Genomic DNA, 20,105 nt, shown 5'->3' with positions numbered 1-20,105 from the left:
GGAGTAATGATAACTTCCACCATCCTGTCAAGTAATGATCATCTCATGTGAGATCTGGGCATGATGCTGCTGCTGCTGATGATGATGATGGTGATGGTGGTAGTGGTGATGGTGGTAGTGGTGTGGAGGTGGTGTTGGATTTGGTGGTGCTGCAGTTGTCGGTGCTGCTGCTGCTGCTGATGATGATGATGATGATGATGGTGATGGTGGTAGTGGTGATGGTGGTAGTGGTGTGGAGGTGGTGTTGGATTTGGTGGTGCTGCAGTTGTCGGTGCTGCTGCTGCTGCTGCTGCTGCTGATGATGATGATGATGATGATGATGATGATGATGATGGTGATGGTGGTAGTGGTGATGGTGGTAGTGGTGTGGAGGTGGTGTTGGATTTGGTGGTGCTGCAGTTGTCGGTGCTGCTGCTGCTGCTGCTGATGATGATGATGATGATGATGGTGATGGTGGTAGTGGTGATGGTGGTAGTGGTGTGGAGGTGGTGTTGGATTTGGTGGTGCTGCAGTTGTCGGTGCTGCTGCTGCTGCTGCTGCTGCTGCTGCTGCTGATGATGATGATGATGATGGTGATGGTGGTAGTGGTGATGGTGGTAGTGGTGTGGAGGTGGTGTTGGATTTGGTGGTGCTGCAGTTGTCGGTGCTGCTGCTGCTGCTGCTGCTGATGATGATGATGATGGTGATGGTGGTAGTGGTGATGGTGGTAGTGGTGTGGAGGTGGTGTTGGATTTGGTGGTGCTGCAGTTGTCGGTGCTGCTGCTGCTGCTGCTGCTGCTGCTGATGATGATGATGATGATGATGATGATGGTGATGGTGGTAGTGGTGATGGTGGTAGTGGTGTGGAGGTGGTGTTGGATTTGGTGGTGCTGCAGTTGTCGGTGCTGCTGCTGCTGCTGCTGCTGATGATGATGATGATGATGATGGTGATGGTGGTAGTGGTGATGGTGGTAGTGGTGTGGAGGTGGTGTTGGATTTGGTGGTGCTGCAGTTGTCGGTGCTGCTGCTGCTGCTGCTGCTGCTGCTGCTGCTGCTGCTGATGATGATGATGATGGTGATGGTGGTAGTGGTGATGGTGGTAGTGGTGTGGAGGTGGTGTTGGATTTGGTGGTGCTGCAGCTGTCGGTGCTGCTGCTGCTGCTGCTGCTGCTGATGATGATGATGATGATGGTGATGGTGGTAGTGGTGTGGAGGTGGTGTTGGATTTGGTGGTGCTGCAGCTGTCGGTGCTGCTGCTTCGAGTGGAGCTGCTGGTATACTACTAATGTGCTACTAATATGCTACTGTGCCCACTTGTATCTTGTCTTATGTGGTCTAGCATTCCTCACCAACTCGTGTTACTCAGGGACAATCCGAATAACGTCTCGTACCCTTTTGAAAGATTTCATATCGGCGTAGGAAGATCAGAACTCCTTCAAACAGGAACGGTAACTCTTTTCCTGTCCCAGTGTTACTTGATATCTCCGAAGTACTCATACACTGTATTGCTGTTTTCGTTTTTGCTTATTTATTTCAAAGAATTAAACCCTACTGACACATCTAAAAGAAGGAGAAAACATTATTAGTTATTAACACATGCTCACCTTATATATATCCATTTATATTTCTGAAAAAGGGTTTAATAATTACAAATGAGATTTGTTTCATCGAATACGCAAATACACTTTATTAAAAGAAAACAGCTTTAAATCCCAAAGCAAAAACTCAAAACTGACTTTAAAATATTTCTCAAACTGAACATTCGTGTAACCTTGCTGTCATACCTCAAATGGAATTTCAAGTGAATTCGCTGAATGATATATGAATGACAAAAAACAATAAGGCTACAATATTCCCAGAGGTGTGAAATATATGCCCATTGTTAAAGATTAACGTTGATTAGTTGTACAGATGTAATATTATTGTTTTAAAACCCCTAGCGATTTATAATTACAATTCCTTAAACTGTTTGAAGCGCACGTTCAATCACCACAAGCCCACAGATCGTTAGGAAAACCCTCATTTAGACCAATGAGAGCCTGAATCTCTCTGACGGTCAATCGAATGCATTTTCATGAAAACCTTCACAATAGACAGCACATTTCTGTTAGTTACGTTTTTTTCTACTTTCCATATGACGATGTATATTTTTCATGATTTTTAAACAATAACATAATGCCTTAAAGGATATATGTAGTCGGGATTATTTTCATTAAAGCACCGCATCAATCCATTATGAGCGGTCTGACTCGTTTGTCGTATTTCGCACATGACAAGCATCGAGTGGGGGCGAGTTGTGACGAATGGTAGTCTGGAAGCCAGGAACCCTAAATAGAGAACATGTGCTACCGCTGTGACGACCGAACGGGGTGTGATTTTTCACAATCAGGAATGATTAAGCTTTGATTTCATGACGGTGGTCATCAGCTAAAGTGCGTGACTACCATGCATGGGCCCCTTTAAGGTGTAACATGTCATATCAGTAATGGCAGCATTTTAATGGGTCGCTAATTTAATAACTATGGTTAGAATTGACCGATTTGTATCAAAATAATAGTTTTGGGATGCTCAGATCTTGACTTAAAATTGTGGATAATAATACTGCGTGTATGTTCATCTCAAAAATATTTTGGTAAGATCATAGGCCATTTAATGAGAAAACGTTGAAGCATATCCACGGCAGAATTCAGACTTAACTTATTTGCAGCATTATCACAGAAGAATAGTTCACGAAGTCCTAAGACAGACACATATTGCTTTGAATACGAAACATTAAGTGCCTACTTTTATGGACAACATAAAGATATTCCTGGGTAATATTCATATAAACGTCTGTAACGTTCATAAATATATGCATCTCTAATGATAAAACAAAAGAATCACACATGACATGGTCACGCAACTATGAGCATCGATCTTCGCAAGTGGGACACAATGCCATCACTATCGACTGCATGTGATGGTAGCGTAGCGATCGGCAAAGCAGGCTGGTAGGGTACACCGAAGTGTCCGGCCTTTTATAAATATAGTGCACTGTTACGGGGACGTTGGTATATCCGTCAGCAGTATCTATAGAATTATTTAGCATAACTACATTTTTCGTATCATTGTATGTGAAATCATCACGTGAATGACTATCAGCTGATGAACGTCGACAATGCCAAATCAGCTTTAAAACTTTGACGGACCCCACTACATGAACACTAGCAAGTTGGCTGCATGTAGTCAACTGCATTGTTCCAAGAAATATTGAGACGAAACTAACTATGTTCAGCAGATCGTGTTTCAAATGAAGGACACGTTCTGCTGCCCAGATCTATGTACAGAGTATCTATTTTCCGAAAAGCAAAATTTTTAATGCTGATATAACTAGGATCTTAGTTGTTGTTTTTATTTATTTTTTTTTTTTCAAAATCCGTTTACTTCATTGCAAGAACCTCATTCGCTCTGTACGGCGGAAACTAGTTTTGTTCTGCAGAGCGTGTTTTAAATGAAGGGCACGTCCTGCTTGCCCAGATGTATGTACAGTGTATTTATTTCCCGAAAAGCAAATGCTGATATAACTAGGATCTTAGATAGATCGAGTATCTGTCTGTCCTCTGGCGTCTGGGTCAGAGGTCTCAAGTTGATACTTCCTGAAAGTGAGTGGGTTTCCGTAAGACAGTACAGATGAATGTTCAGAGAGACGAGACGACATGGGAAATAGAAGGAGGGAGGAGATTCGACTACAATAGGATGAGTGAGACATAAAGCAGAACAAAAGAATAGGACTGTATATGCTCGGCAAGTGAAAACAATAGACACATGGAGCGGAGATTGTGAAACAGAGAGCGGCATCACGTAGAATGTAGCTCCATGCCACAACCTCTACTAAAACGTAACGTGTTCTATTTCAAATCATGTTGGTTTTGGTCCTGACAATACATATCAGACGTTAAATATTCTCTCCTCAAACTGTTCGGTGATAATAGCGGAAAATTACGCTTGAGGCGACAAACGATAAAACGATAACCCTCTCCCTTCCCTGTGTATTTCTTTCTGTGTCTCACCGTGGTTAATGTGTTCGTCTCTTTATGTCACTCTCCCTCTGTCTCTCTATGCCTTTATCTGTCTCTGTGTGTGTCTCTCCCCTGCTTCTCTCTGAGCCTCTCGCTGTGTCGCTCTTTCTGTCTGTGTGTCTCTCGTAGCCTCTGTATGTCATTCTGTATGTGTTTGTGTGTCACTTTCTCTCTCTGAGAGACCTTTTCTGTCTCTTTTGTCTTTCTCTGAGTCTCTTGCTATCTCTCTCTCTTTTTCTTTGTGTGTGTATCCATGTCTTTCTGTGTCTCTCTATCTCTTTGTGTCTCTTTCGCTCTCCCTCTGAGACACTTTCTCCGTCTCTTCTCTCTGAATCGCTCGTTGGGCCTCTCTCTTTGCCTCTCTCTGTCTCTTAAGTCGTACGTTGTGCTGCACCTCGGAAAGCTGAACCGATTAATGGTGTGAATAATCTACGTATCCGAGTTATCTCCCTTAGGCTGTGATTTGAACTTCACTGGCATCACCTCGTTACATCCCTTCGCTTTACATAGTACAATAAGACCCCGTCAGCGACAGTATACGTACTCTAGCGTTATAAGCCCTTGTGCTCTTGACTTTACCCTGTATATACCCGCGGCCTGTGCCACTGGTTGGATGGAATAGTATCACCTCCTCGCAAACATCTGATATCAGCGCTATTTGATTGTAATTCCTTGCCACACACTCCTGATTTGGTCGCCATTATGCAGTCAGTTGCTTCTCCTTACCGCTAATACCTCATTGGGTGTTTTGGTACAATTTATGTTTCGAGGTTTTGGTATTTAAGCTGTACATTACACGTGTATTGACGTATCCAATGTTTGCATCTAGTAATATCATTTGTGACACATTTGCATCTAGTAATATCATTTCGGGACAGACTATTACAAGGGCCTCGTGCCGAAATACTAGTACATATATTTCTGGAAAACAATTGGTGAATCTTTAAAATTCAGTTACTCGCAAGAATTGCTGAATGGTTTGCATAAATTGTGTTTTGGATATATGGTCAATTACATGTATACATCTAGTTTAATCGTGTCAAGAAGGCTGATTTTAGAGATTATCAGAAACTTTTCTGAAATTCAAGTCTTACTTTGATTTATAATTAGCCACATTCGTTTGTTGACTCATGTCAAAAGCCCAAAGCCCTTTAAGTGTAAGGGAAGGCAGGGCATTAAAACACAAACATGTTTGATATTAAGCGTACTACAGATTACCGTAAAATTAAACCAAACAGGCCTTTCTTTCATGCTCTCCTCCGTATGAAACTGTGAGTCCTTGTCGGGCGTAATGGACTTTTGACAGAATCAGTCACATATTCGCTGTTTAGCTGCATGATTTATAATCCATGATACTCCCAAACGATAACGAACTTCAATAGCTATCATACGACTTACGTATTTTGCTCGATCTGAACCATCAAGGATAATTCAATAGGAATAATGGATATGTATGGAGGGAACTCTTCTCACCAATGGATGTCATGTACCACGTCAGGGTTATGAATCACGTCAGGGTTATGAATCACGTCATTACTAATCGTATGGCATGAGAGTGAGTACGTTTTTACGAGGATTTCAGCACCATTCCTGCAATATCACGGCAGTACACTACAAATGGGTTTTACACACTGTACCCATGTGGGGAATCGGCGTGGAGAGCGAACGCTTTAATCATATAAGGTCTGTGGACTAAAGGATAATGAAAAGTAGGTTTTCTAATGTGATGAGGATGAAATCATAGGGAAATATAGATGCTGGGTTTGACAATAGATGTCCCTATTCTCAAGTTACAATGTGGTATTGATTGACAATATTCTGATGCTACTCTCTAAACAGGCATCCACATATAATGAGCGCTTTTACACGTGTACATACAGACAGTCACGCCTGGCACACTCCCTTATTAGACACGCGCACACGCACGTATATACATAAAGCACACATGTATACTCAGACAGGAACATAACTCATATATGAAGAGTACACACCCACACAAAGCAATGTTGGCAGTTATTACATGTGTGAACACAATGCACCACCACCCGCCGTCGGGTGCGTACAATCTCCAAATCACGATCCAGCGCATACGAGACACATTGGCCCGCTCTCTTAGAAGCATCTCCCTCTAATCTTTGGACTTCAGTATCTAAGTGTGCACCGCTACCCCAAAACCCACTCCCGCCCTCTCTAAAATCCTGGATCCGGCCCCAAACCATATGTCTCATGTCCATTATGTCCGCACATGCGCAAACACTGAAATAGGTTAGTTTCAGACTACTTCAGGCACCAAGAGTTCTCTAGTGAACAATAATCTTTTTGCGTATCACAGAGTTACACAGTTCATGTGGTCACATGAGCACACAGCTACACGCATCCCAGTGCAGTGGATAAGAGTGATTCAGGTAAGGGCAATACATCGAGTCAGCTGTGGCTTTTCTGTGCCTTTCAAATCAGAAACGGTCTTGTTGCTTGGCCAGTTTTCCCAAAAAGCTAGCTGATGTTGAAGCACACTGGAACCACAGACTAGAATAGAGTTCATCACAGTTTGTATTGTATCACTTAAATTGCATAAATTGTACGGTTAAGAGCAGAAAACAAGTGACTTTTCATGATACAAGCAGTATATTATGACTGTACAAGTAGTGAAAAATGATCAAACCTAACCTAAAACGTATAAATGGATATCTTATTTTCCAATTTACCAGTGTTGTCCATATAAACAAGCATGTTGTAAGCCTTTTTGAGTAATCTATGTTCTTGCATACACAATATCGTAAACCATCCAATCTTTATACATCGAGTGTACAGTGATACTTCCCACACTCACTGTACACAATACAATTCGGTGTAGATGGTTCATCGTTGAAAAAGCCTTACTTGTATTTCTATTTGCTCAATGTCATTTAGAAAGTGGCAAATGTAACATATGTCATATTTTGGATTACACTTTCCTAGTAATTTACAGATTCTAGCACTGTTTTGGCTGAGTCCCATTCGGTAACAACCGGCACCCTCAGAGATAAAAAAATAGTTGCGTAGAAGGTCGCGTCAGGTAACCTTTGAGCAACAAATGGCCATCCAATCAAACGCGACACGGTTAAATAGATTTAACCAATCAGACAACGGTTACTATTTAGGGATCGGAGGGACTTTCAAAATATGCAAGACACTGACACAGATGCCTCCACAAACAAAAATCCGCATATAACACAGCTATTTGACTTGCAGTATATACGCGTTGGGGTTTCTGTTGACAAAGTTACCATTAGCTAATATTTCCGCGAGATGACATCCTTGAATATTGCCAAAAAGACTATTTTCAGCGTCTGTTTACTCACCGTTGTCATGGTTGTACGCACGACGTGTGCATCATCCGGAAGCGAGCGTACGCTAAATACCATTCGGAATCGTTCGGGTACGAACCTTTTCGAGATAAAACGTTCAAAAGGTATGTGCGAATGTCCACTTTCGCGATTTGGTAAGCTGTGTTCTGATTGGTCAAGTCTCAAAGGTTACCTGACGTGACCTCCCATAAGGTTTTGTTAGACTCAGTGGTGGAGTGTAACGAAAAGTACTGAGGATAAGTTTACTTAGACTGATATATGCTCAGTCGGATTCATATGTCGCCAGGGTAATCGGTCAACGCCTTGTTGTAAGGAAACGCTGTTGATAGCTGCTGCACGATCGGAGCGGGCCCTGTCGTGTTGTAGTGGAAACTTGTCTACATACACCCGGCGAGCATACGGGAGTAAAGTCTGCTCGACCACTTGGTGGTACGTGGCGTGGTTGACGTTTCCTTCTAGAATCAAAAGTTCAGTTTTACCGTCATACACGCACTTACGCACGCACACACGCACATATATAGGTACAGCTCTAAAGCAACATCTAACAACATCTAACAATGGGATTCTGTAGGCTACGCTAAACTGTTTTAGTCTGGTTTTCACAAGTGAGCGCTGGCCCGTGTATTGAGTGGGAGTTTATTCCATAAGAATTGTGCTGCTGTTGCTAGGCCCGAGGAGATGGCTGTCAGCTGACCAATTTTGGTATGGCTGGATAAAACTAAGGATGTAGTTTGGAGCTCTGTTGTGTATGATATGCTCTAACTTGCGAGCAAGATTGACCACACGAGCCGCTGCATTCTGGACCTGCTGCGGTTTCTTGACAAGATCAGCTGGGAGACCACAGAGGAGAGAGTTGCAGTAATAAAGGCGAGATAAAATGTAGGCCTGAACTAAAGCTGCTGCTGTTTTCTCATTTGGTGTTCCTGATATGATAGTAGGACTGCCAGCAAATTGATGTGACATGGGGCAAAGATCACTCCAAGATTACCTGCTTCCGTGGCTGGGAAAAAAGAAACGTTAGTACAATCCTCTTGGGAGGCTTGACCGACTGTTAAGTCTTGTCCTCATTCAATGGATATTCACCCACCTTTTCATATTTTCAATGCATCGCTGAGCAGAACAGGTGTCCTCAACAGATAGTTGATCGAGATGTTTAAAGGACAGCTACAGTGGCGAGTCATCCGTATCGAAGTGGAAGGAGAAGTTGTAAGCTCTGGTTAGTTCAGCATGTGGAGAAGTGTAGATAGTGAATAGAACTGGGCCAAGTTCAAAACGGAACTTCAAAACGAAGAACTATCTACAGTGACCTGCTGATGTCGGTCAGTCATGTAGAAGTGGATCCACCGAAGAACCCGTCCTCTGATGCCAATACGCTTTTTCTCGGGTGTTGAGCAGGATGACATGGTCAGTGGTGTTAAATTCAACAGATACGTCTATCAGAACCAGGATAGTTGTACCGTCTCTGTCTACTGTCTACATGATGTCCTTCTTGCTGTCTCTGTGCTGCTGAGATCCCGGTATGTTGACAGCATTTCTTCATAACACCCACTACTTCAGTCTTTTTAGCGACGGCACGCTCGGTCAAATTTACAGAACGAGAGACTAGACACTGGGCGATAGTTCTTCAGTGTGTCCTGGCCGAAATGGGACTTCTCTACTAGTGGAGAGACCACCGCTTCCTTCGTGACAGTAGGATCAGTCGCCTCTGGTAATGAAAGTATTTGCAACGTGTGTAGAGAAAGGAAAGGATGCCACCCAAAATGAGAAGTGAACCTCTTCCACAGGCCACAGCGCCATCTACAGAGCCAGCCCCAAACATTTCTCCCCTTGTAAGCTCCGTCCATCTACCCGATGGATCAGGAAACGCTATTCGTCTGTGAAAATGACGTGATACCAATGTTGCAGAGTTACATTGCGGTAGTGTACTGTCCATCCACGACTCCATTGCGTGTGATTGTACGTCAATATGGTCGTCGACCTTGTCTAGCTGTCTAGCCCTGTCATCTAGCACTGTAGCCCCTTGTAATTACTTCTTATTGGCTGTCTCCCGAGAAACTCTAACATTACCTATTTGGCACCATCTATCGCGTTGTGGTCATGCCACAGTAAACGGTCTTGGTCAATGCCAGTCTTCCATGGACGTCCTGAACCCTTCTTTTGTGTGACACTTTGGTTGATTGTGTGTGTGTAGGTTTTCTATTTGTCGCATTGTTCTTTTGCGAACATAAAGCTATTGACCAAGACCGCCATTCAAAGACCACGCCAAGGCCGTTCCAACGATTTGGTTCCGGATGCTTGGAGAGGATGGCCATGGTAATGGTATATGTTTTCGAAATTCCATAGCGAATTATTGCATCTAAAGATATTTTCTGTCTGAGCACTGTCTACACACAAAACCACGAACATTCACAGCCGACCGTCCTCGCAGTGGAAGACCGCCTGTACAATTTTGAGACAAAATTGGCAGAAAGTTCATCATCACCTGCTAAATTGTTTCACTAGGGCTACAGAAAATGCACTGACAACCATTGGCAGTCACCATAGACCAATCAGCGCAGACACAGTGCGAAGGCGTTTGGGGCAGGGTACGATCGTCTCCGTTTGACATCTCCACTGGACCACATATCGTCGGAATTGGCCTCACCAGGAGTGGCCGGTATTGCGTCTCGTAGGCTGACGGCAGAGTGAGGGTGTGGCGACGACGCAGGGAGCGGTTTGCAGATGATTGTATCCTGGAAAGAGACTCGTGGGGAGATCCGAGCATAAGGGAATTGGGTGTTATTGCTCTCAGTTACAAACTAGGCTCTATGGTGTTCCAGAATATTGGTAGCAAGCGCTGAAACCCTTCGTCGTGCCGCATTTTTGTCGTAATGGGAACCAGCAGGATAGCGCGTGCCCATACTGCCTGATCAATTAGAGACTTTCTCCATTAATACGGCATACAAACACTTCAATGGCCTGCACTCAGTCCGATTTGGGAAGAGATTCAGAGAAGGCGCACTGATGTACGACCAAGTAGACAGTTGCATCTGAACCCTCTCAGGCGTCTCATGTCTGGGTCGCAAGTTCTTATGGTCTTCATCAACCGCCTCATTCACTTCATGTGCAGACAATGCAACGCTGTTGTCAACGCTCAACCTCATTCACTTCATGTGCAGCCGATGCAACGCCGTTGTCAACGCTCAAGGAGACTATACTGTTGCACTATCGCGCCATCTGGGGTCATTTTGACTTGTAATCGTCTTCAAGTATTGATGATCAACCATGTCAATGTTGAAATCTTTTCGACGATTATTATGCTATTTACATCTGTTCGAATTACACTGATTACCATCTTCAAAATGGGGAGTGACTTTTTGTTATCAATGTTTATATTTATTTATTTTTTATTTTCATTTATTTCTTTTTTTTACTTTTTGCGGTTCAGTGCCACCACTTATAAAATTTATGTATTCCGGTGTTTATTTCTCCAGCACAGGCTCCTCTTGTTGGGGTGTCCAGTGTGCTTCGTTCCGATGGCTGGAGACTTTTCGTTTATCTTGTGGTTCCAACCCTGTATTGCCCCTTGTTGTTGGTTCGATTTCCAGGATAATCGAAGTGGTTCCAAAGTTCTGTTCCAAACTGGCGTCCGTCCACCCCCATTGTGGTAACGTAGTCCATGAGCTTAAACTTCTCACAGAATAAGTGCTGCCCACTTCTCTGTGTGTCCATATACGTAACACAGAACTGTGCATTTATCATTTTGAAAAATGTAGTGTACTCTTTAACTGAAAATTATATGCCCTATGTAATCCCAGTTAAAATGTTTATTGTTTAATTTTCTTAATTCTTTGATAGTCGTTAGACATGTTAAAATAGACCGGTTTATTCATTCATTGTATTTATAAGAAAGAACTCCCATTCAGTTAGTTAGACCCATGAAGGTTCGGGTTAGAATAGGCCTTCAGCAACCCAGGCTTGCCATAATAATAAAAAAAAAAGACTATGCTTGTCGTAAGAGGCGACAAACGGGATCGGGTGGTCAGGCTCGCTGACTTGGTTAACACATGTCATCGGATCACATTTGTGCAGATCGATGCTCATGTTGTTGATCACTGGATTGTCTGGCCCAGACTCGATTACTTAAAGACCGCCACCATATAGCTGGAATATTGCTGAGTGCGGGTTAAAACTAATTAACTCACTCAATCACTTATCAAAATGAGAATGACATGCCAGGTGTATGCATACCCACTGCCTGGTATAAACATATTTACTTCTCGAAGAAATCTGGATGGATTGGTAAAAGAACAAAGCTTGCTTATTTAAATACCTCTCCTGGCAAAAAGTTGAGACAACTGGTTAGTATATACACACGTTTTCCATGAGAGTGCTAAACATAATGTGCAGTCAGCATTTTGTGGCGTCTGAGCAGAATTGCGATAATGCAGTTATCACTTTTCAAATATTTTGCTTTTTACCTGAGCAGTAGTCTAATCTTGGTTGTGTACACAAACGAGTAAATAATCTACTCGTTACATGAAAAAAACCCATGTTGATTGTGGTAAGCAGCCTCTGTTACAGAGAAAGCTCAATGTCTGGTTTATTGACAAATATGCAGTACACAGCTTCAATCATTGACCACATGCAATTTGAACTTAACACCTATCAGGCTATACGCCATAAACAAAATAAATTGATTTATGACCCCTGTTCCTGCCTCTGCCACATTATGTAATTAGGCAGGTGTGATACTTGTACACATGACATGTTTTATGTCTGTTGGTTGCAAACAAACTGCATCCATTTTTCTCGGATGACTGGATCTGATCTGCAAACTCTTGTCAGTTTCAAGTCCTGCTTTGTACTTAGACGAATGACAGTTCCCAGCCACGCAGTAGTTCACCATCTGTACTGAGATGACTATTGATTGGAATGGGTTCAGAGAATCCAGCATCTCTATATACATTCTTTATGGATAGCAACTTCTTCGGGCGTATTTAATTTTGTTTGACAACGGTGTATGAATCCAAACTGACACGACGCATCAAGTACAATAAAAGAAGTTGTTATCCATAAACACTCTTACTTTCTGGTGACTCGCCATACTTCTAAAATGCCCATCAAACAGTTCTTCTTTCTGTACACACAATGAGCCCTCATCGTATCAGCAAAGGAACCAACGAATCGGAAGCCGCCGTTACACTTCAGTGCACACCCACCCGCTCTGACTGGGTTCGGTCTCCCGAGGACTTCGTTTCGAGGGAAGTAAGTACAAAATATTGCACTTTTGAATCGCGATTATACGGTTATAATTTTGTTGATTTGTTTTCTAACAAACAGCAATGTATATTATATGTCATGAATAAGTGATAACCGTGTGTTAATTATGTTTTATGTTTTGGTTCCATGTGACCTTTAACGTGTCCAGATTATTTAGAGTTTTTCATCTTCAGTGTATCATCGGTTAATCTCGGGATAATCTGTTTCCAAAGTAAATAACATATCAAGAAATGAAAAGGCTCACAGCTACGGTAAAAATGACTGAGCGCTATTAGTTTGAGCGGGTTTATGGGTGGAAACCACCCGGGAAGCCGGAGTGCGTACAGCGATCACTGCAGTAGAACGCCTGTGTCAACACCACGGCTTGGTGTGACGCCATGAAGCTTGGACTAAACCGTTGATTCAGGTGAGGGCCTACTCTTTTGTGAATCTGGTTCACCTATCACAGGGTCTGTCTGAATGATCGAGTGAATGTGACGCTGTTATAAGTAGATGTGCAGTCCATCTGGGTTCAGATGAGAACGATGAGAAAAAAAACCTCGAAATACAGAACGAGGGGTCACAAACCGCTGGTGGACCAGCGTCGGAACGCGCAACTCAGCACAGACCCCGACTAGACAAGAAACAACTAGCGCTGTAAGACCAGCGGAATCATCATTTGGTGTGATGCATGAAACTAGATTAATAATACATGTTTCTTAAACACCTTATTTCTGGGATTGATTATTAAACGTCAGATTTCAGACCCTTGTTGGGTACAAAGGTTTCAGAACCATGTGTCCTATTTATATAATATTCCATGTCCTTATCCCTGTTTATTATTTTAATCAATCATTCATCGGTCATTTGAACCTCAAATAGACTACGAGTAGTTTTCTGCTGCCATTTTCTCTATACACAAAACACGAGGTCGTTGTAAGCTGCTGGGAACAGGACTTGAACGCCGTTAGGTCACGTAAATCCGACCTTTGGAACGGTCTAAAAACAACCAGATCGACGTGCTGTCTGTGTCGCTAAAGCCGACCGGTTGTTGACTATCAGCAGTCAGTTCTTTTGCAATGCCAATGCTAAAATGTTCACCGAGAAAACAGTGAACAGGGATCACACTGTAAAATGTCATTTATATTTTTGTGTATTCATTTTATAGTAATTTCCATTACCTACATTATCTACTTTATAATAGGCTGTGAGAAAAACACAAAACATTCAAGACTGATGTTGCTTTTACCTTTTTTCAAATAAGTATCCATTGATTTTGCTATAGCCGAAATTTTAACTTTGACTTCATTGTGCACAGATCTGAGTTTGTGCTATCCAGATATTTTAGTAATTACATCGTTCACTGTTGGGGCATGTTGATCTGCAGTGTTTCTACAAGGACCTCACCAGACAATAACCATATACACATCGTTCAACACAAGACGTAAAACAACACGTGTAGTCAGTCTATAAAGTGGATGAACTCATAATGAAAACTGTCATTTCCAACATTCTTACAGCATGCAAGTTTACGTAACAAAATGGAATAACTCACTACTATTGAACTGTGGGAAGTAACATGGATTCACTCACATGCTGGTATACATGTCGTATTTCGTTTCGTTACTATGAACACATTTACCTTTTGTACAAGCTATTTGTCTTAATAATTCCCGATGGCGCAATATCAGAGGATGTAGACTGATGATGATGGTGATGATGTCTTTAATATAATGCTATTGATGATAATGTCAGGGAAACATAAGATTTCTGGTTTATAAATGTTTATATTCATATATATCATGTTATCTACTATAAATAAAATATGAATATAATCACAATTGTGTTATGTTTGTGCTATGGGCAAGTCCATATCTAAATTGGGTGTCGCCTGATTCACATTTATTATGTTTTATTATGTAGGCAGAATGAGATGTAAGCAGAATGTGAGTAAACCTACTGGACTACCCATAGAACGCGTTATCTGATATACCCGGGAACTGGGCAACTGTCTATACTGGCAGACACATCACAAGGTTGCTATGATAGAGCTATCCTAAGGGATACCAATACGATGTACCCCCAGTCTGCTAGATGTATCCCCAGTTTGCCAGGTGTACCTTCAGTTGCCAGCTGCCAGTAGGGGATTACCGGGGATTAGACAATACACATGAAGGAGCTTGCAGGACAGGTTGTTCCCGGTGTACTATAGCCCGGCGTAACTGGGCTACCCACAACCAGGGAGCCTATATAGAGGTTGTAGAGTATCCCTGCCACAACACTGACAGTATGACTTCATTCGTTCAATCATTTCAACATCTATATACCATTAAAAAGTAGAGAATATTCCCTTTTTGCGAACATTCTACTAGCCAATGCCATTATGTATGAGAAAAAGTAATATATCCATACAGATGAAACATTTCCAAAAGGCAATGGAATAAATTGTCTCATGTCCCCTTAATTTATCTTCACCGTTTCCTCCTTGACTTCATCTTTTGCATTTTATCAACTTTGTAAATCCAATATCCCATACTTTTTGAAGGGTATATTATCATTATCATTATCATTATCATTATCATCAGTCATATCAACAGCAATATGAGCTACAACCATTAGGCAACATTAGCGTTATCACCATGTTACAAACATGCATTACGAAATATCACATTATACACCGCATACACCATTATTGGTTTGGATATTCAACGGAATCATATAATAGTATACAATTGAACAAATGATTCATGCTGGCTTATAAAACTGATATTTCATCATGAATTTCACTAAAATATACAGTTTTGCTATATTAACTTCCTCTTGGTACTCGTCTGTGATCAACTTTGACTATTTATGTCAAGTTGGCAAGGATGACATACGACTTCAGCTTTGGAAGATCTGGGACATGGTTGTGGACGATGTTCCTGTAGGTGGTAATGAGGTTGTTGGCAGTGTTGGTTAATATTTTTGTTCGGTATCCAGCCTTACAACATTTCCAGTGTTTAGTCTCTCATTATCTGGTTTTCAATCGAAATTTGTGTCCATCATACTGTAAACACTGGCCACGCCGAGAATTCTGGATGAGTTTGTGCTGAACTAGTGCTTTTGCCATAACGCAATGATTTAAACATTTAATAACTGTGTCCACATCTCAGCTCAGTGGTAAGTTGAACCATGTCCTCCACCTCAGGGGTTGTAATAGATTGTCATGGTCCAGTGATCTGGAACCTTTAAACATATCTGCTGGCAAACTGGGGACACTTCCTCCAACGCAGGTCGTCGTCTTGACAACGCCGCGGCAGTGGAGCGTGATGCTAAATGAAGCCATGCATGCCGTTCAGACAGATAGTTGGCGTCTCTCCTCAGCTGTAAGTTAAATGTGAAAGGAAAATACAATTCTATGGAGGACAACTTCGTGTTTAATGCCATTATCAAAATGCCATTGTCATCCATAATATAATTATAACTGGGCAATGCAATAGGACATGGGCTTCATTTTCCACGCAGGTACCATAGTACGAGCTCTCCACTTCATTAACTGACTCAAACATTAATGACTAGAATTGTGCCCAACATAGCGTGAAAAGAAAACAATCTATCCTGGTTACAAAACTCTTATGATAAACTGAAGGACAACAGAAATGCTGGCAACATATTTTCTTATGAAATGAAAACGTAAGACAATATATGTATGCAATTATGACTTTATATCAAACAGACAACAGGTGTACACGCTATAACAATCATATGGTGCATATTTAAGAAATTATGATAAATATTGTTAAAGCTGTTGGATTGTCACACTGAAATCACCCAAAATTTAGAAAACGTAATCAGTATGAAGTGTGTCCACCTCTAGCTTGAATACACGCCCTGACACGACGTCTAACAGATGTAATCAGTCTCCTGACAGTTGCTGGGGTGAGTTGACGCCACTCCTCTTGCAGGGCTTGCTTCAACGTCTGTCTGTCGTGAGGACGTTGCTGACGTTGCCTAAGCCGTCTCCCGAGGTGATCCCACAGATACTCTATCGGATTCAAGTCGGGGGGTCTGGCTGGCCAAGGAGGAACCTGGATGTTATTAGCGTTCAGAAAGTCCCTTGTAACACGTGCACTGTGTGGAGTGGCGTTCTTGGGTTATTCGTCATGAAGGGAAGCACGACTGGTCTCAATACCTGGTTTATATATTCTTGAGCATTTCGATTACCATTAGTGACCACCAAATCGGTCTTCCTGTCACCACAAATACCACCCCAGATCATGACACCGCCACCATGGGGTTTGCACCTCTTGAACACAGCAACGTGACGTTTGTTCCCCTCTACGTCTATAGACGAGCACTCGGTCGTCAGCACTGAAGAGTTCGAATCTGCATTCATCCGAGAAAACACTCTGTCCCACTGTCGTCTTTGCCAGAGTTGCACAATTTGAGCCCACCGCAATCGGTTCCATCGATGTTGCAGGGTCAAGGTCATTCCTCTGAACGGTCGATACGCCCTCATTCCATAATGGCGAAGACGTCGGACCACGGTCTTCATGTTGATAGGGTGTTGTAGTGCATCTCTTGCTGACGATGTAACAGTGAGGTATCTGTGAAGCAGACGTTTTCGGTTTCATTTTGCGTTGTCACCCGCAGCCTTCCACTCCGTGGTCTGTCTGATGTCTGACCAGTCTGTCTGACACGTTTCACTAGCCTCTCTATCGTGGTTCTATGACAGCCCATGATTGTCGCAACCCTTGCCCCATCTCCAGCATACCTAACGCTCTCTCGCGCTGTACTGATGTTAAACGTGGCATTCTTGCATCACATCTAAACGGTCGAATGTCAGAGAAGAGTTTTAGTCATTATTTGTACCCGATCTTTGCACGAAATATTCGTAAAAAGCACTTTTGAAATTATATGCAAAAGGGCAGATTTCAACAAAACATAATGCTGCATGTTCATCGCATGTTATCAGCCACGAAGGTTGGGTTTGCAAGAATGTTCTTATATTGCTGTAAACCATGTTTTTGAGTTTGAATCAATTTTGCGACAAAATTTATGAGACCAATGGTTCTCTTGTCCGTCAGTTTACATATTTAAGTAATATTTTCCCGTAACTGTAAATCAAGGTCTTCATGAAAAAAACCGAAGACAAAAAGTATTATTTGTGGAAACATCACTTGTCTCATTGTATCTGACACATGACTTTACATCGCTATACAGTGCCCTATATGTATAACAAAACCTGTCCCTTACGTTCAGCTTAATGAATTTGAGCCACAACTGTCTCTACATTTGATACACATTACAGAATACCTTTTGACCATCTACAAAATCACAAACTACCTTCTCTTTTCCTTAAGGATATGATCTATCAATCTATCTAAATATAGCCAATATTGTAAAAATAACCTGAGACGTATTTGCAGCCACGCTACGCGGTATGGTTAATGTTTTAGTGAATGATTTGCTAAAACTGTTCAAGAGGTAGAAACCTCTCTAACTACAAGTGTCATTAACAGAGTTCATCTAATGTAAAGGTACTATAGATTCGATTGATCAGGTGGTGGAAAACATCTGGAATGACGTATAGTGCTGAAAAAATACCACTACAGACTTCGTGTATATTTCTGTCCATAATGGCGTCCATCATCGACAGGATTTAACCATCCAAATGTTTTCATTTTTACTTTTTTTTAAATTGTTTTCGTCACGACACGGCTGAGATATTGCCGATGTGACATTAGATAATAACTTACTCACTCATTCCTATTATTTGGTGTTTTACTTCAGTCAAGGTTATTGGTGTATTTAGTTTTTCATAACAGTCATTTGGTAGTCTGTCATTTAGTTCTTCTTCTACAGTTATATTTCTAAAGCTTTGGTCGGAATGTGTTAATATGAAAGTTAATTATGATTCAGCAGAAGGTATTTCATTCCTATTTATGAATTTCCCGAATTTCCCACGGTGTTTCATTTCCAGGTCACAAAGTTCAGATGCAGTTTCAAATTTGAATTGTGTCTTCCTTCTTCGTACACAGTTTTTATAATGTTGTTCACAGTATAACACATGGATTCTTTGATAAGTAGCGTCCCGTAAAAGTCCGGGATATAATGGGCCTTCAGCAACCCATGTTTGTCATAAAAGGGTGACTTTGCTTGTCGTAAGAATCGAATAACGGGATCGGGTGGTCAGGCTCGCTGACATGGTTGACACATATCATCGGTTTCCATTTGCAAGAAATCGATGCTCATGTTGTTGATCATTGGATTGCCTAGTCCAGACTCGATTTTTTTCAGACTGCCACCATATAGCTGGAATATTGCTGGGTGCGGCGTAAAATAACTGCTGTGCTCGGTACACTCTGTTCTACAGTGTGTGGTGGATGTATATACTCACCAGGGCGTTACTGAACGTGTCGTTGCTGTGATACTACAGCCACTCAGCTTGGTTCCCTGGACGTGAAGTTAAACTTCAAAATGATTTGATTTGTTTTCATGACTACAACGATGGAAATGTTAAAAAAGATGACCAAATAATTTTCCGATTAATTGCAAAACGAAGCAGTATTTCGTTTTCGATCAGTTATAGGATACGCCCTAAAACAGCCAATTGCGCTTTCGGGTAGCGCACGAGAACACGAAGGAAAAACAGTTCGGGCACATGGTCTGTTTAAGCGATGCCCAGATGATGTAGTTGTTAAATTTGTCCCTGGGGACTCGGAGTCGAGAGTCTATGTACCTTTTCCTCGGCCCTGCAACTGATGTAGATTCACTTCTGTCAGTGACTGCTCCCTCTTCTTGGACGGCTTCGTAGATGTTTAGATGTTTCTTCGGTGCCACCTTGTTGATCTTGTTTTGGTGTCCCTCCAGATGGTTATTTGTTCCATGTCCGTCGTTGCCAAGGTGTTTCTGCATGGAAGGCGTCCATTATCCCTCGATTCAGGTGGAGGTCACTGAGTACATAAGGCTGGTCGCCTTCTTCCCAGCAACGGTCCCAACTAAAACATCTTTAAACAAAACCGCGACCCCAACTGCACCCTCACAATACCATCCCTCACCTTACACACACACACACACTAAAACTAACGCACACATGTTCTTACATATATATTTCATCAGTTAACTAAACTCACTCACATGCGGACGTTCATATAAAATTCAATAGCTTAACAAAACGTCAGGGAGCATTCCTCGGTAACCAGGATAGAAACAATCACACATTATCGACCGGTTCTCTGTCAGTGAGAGTCGGGTGGTGGAGACAAGCCGTAGAAAAATCATTAAAAATAGCATCCTGACTACCAGCACTCGAATTGTAGAGTAATCTATAATGCATGAAAAAATACAACACAACCATGTTTTTCAGATGCATTATCCACAGATCATTACGCATCGTTCAAATCCCTTGCAAGTCATTATCACTGACCAAGATTCATCTTGACGTACTTGACATCGACCGAATTTCGAGGTGAAGGTCATTTTGTATCATCAGCTT

Source organism: Haliotis asinina, chromosome 1 (assembly GCF_037392515.1).
Source record: "Haliotis asinina isolate JCU_RB_2024 chromosome 1, JCU_Hal_asi_v2, whole genome shotgun sequence".
NCBI classification, from domain to species: domain Eukaryota; kingdom Metazoa; phylum Mollusca; class Gastropoda; order Lepetellida; family Haliotidae; genus Haliotis; species Haliotis asinina.
This window is presented reverse-complemented; position numbering follows the sequence as displayed.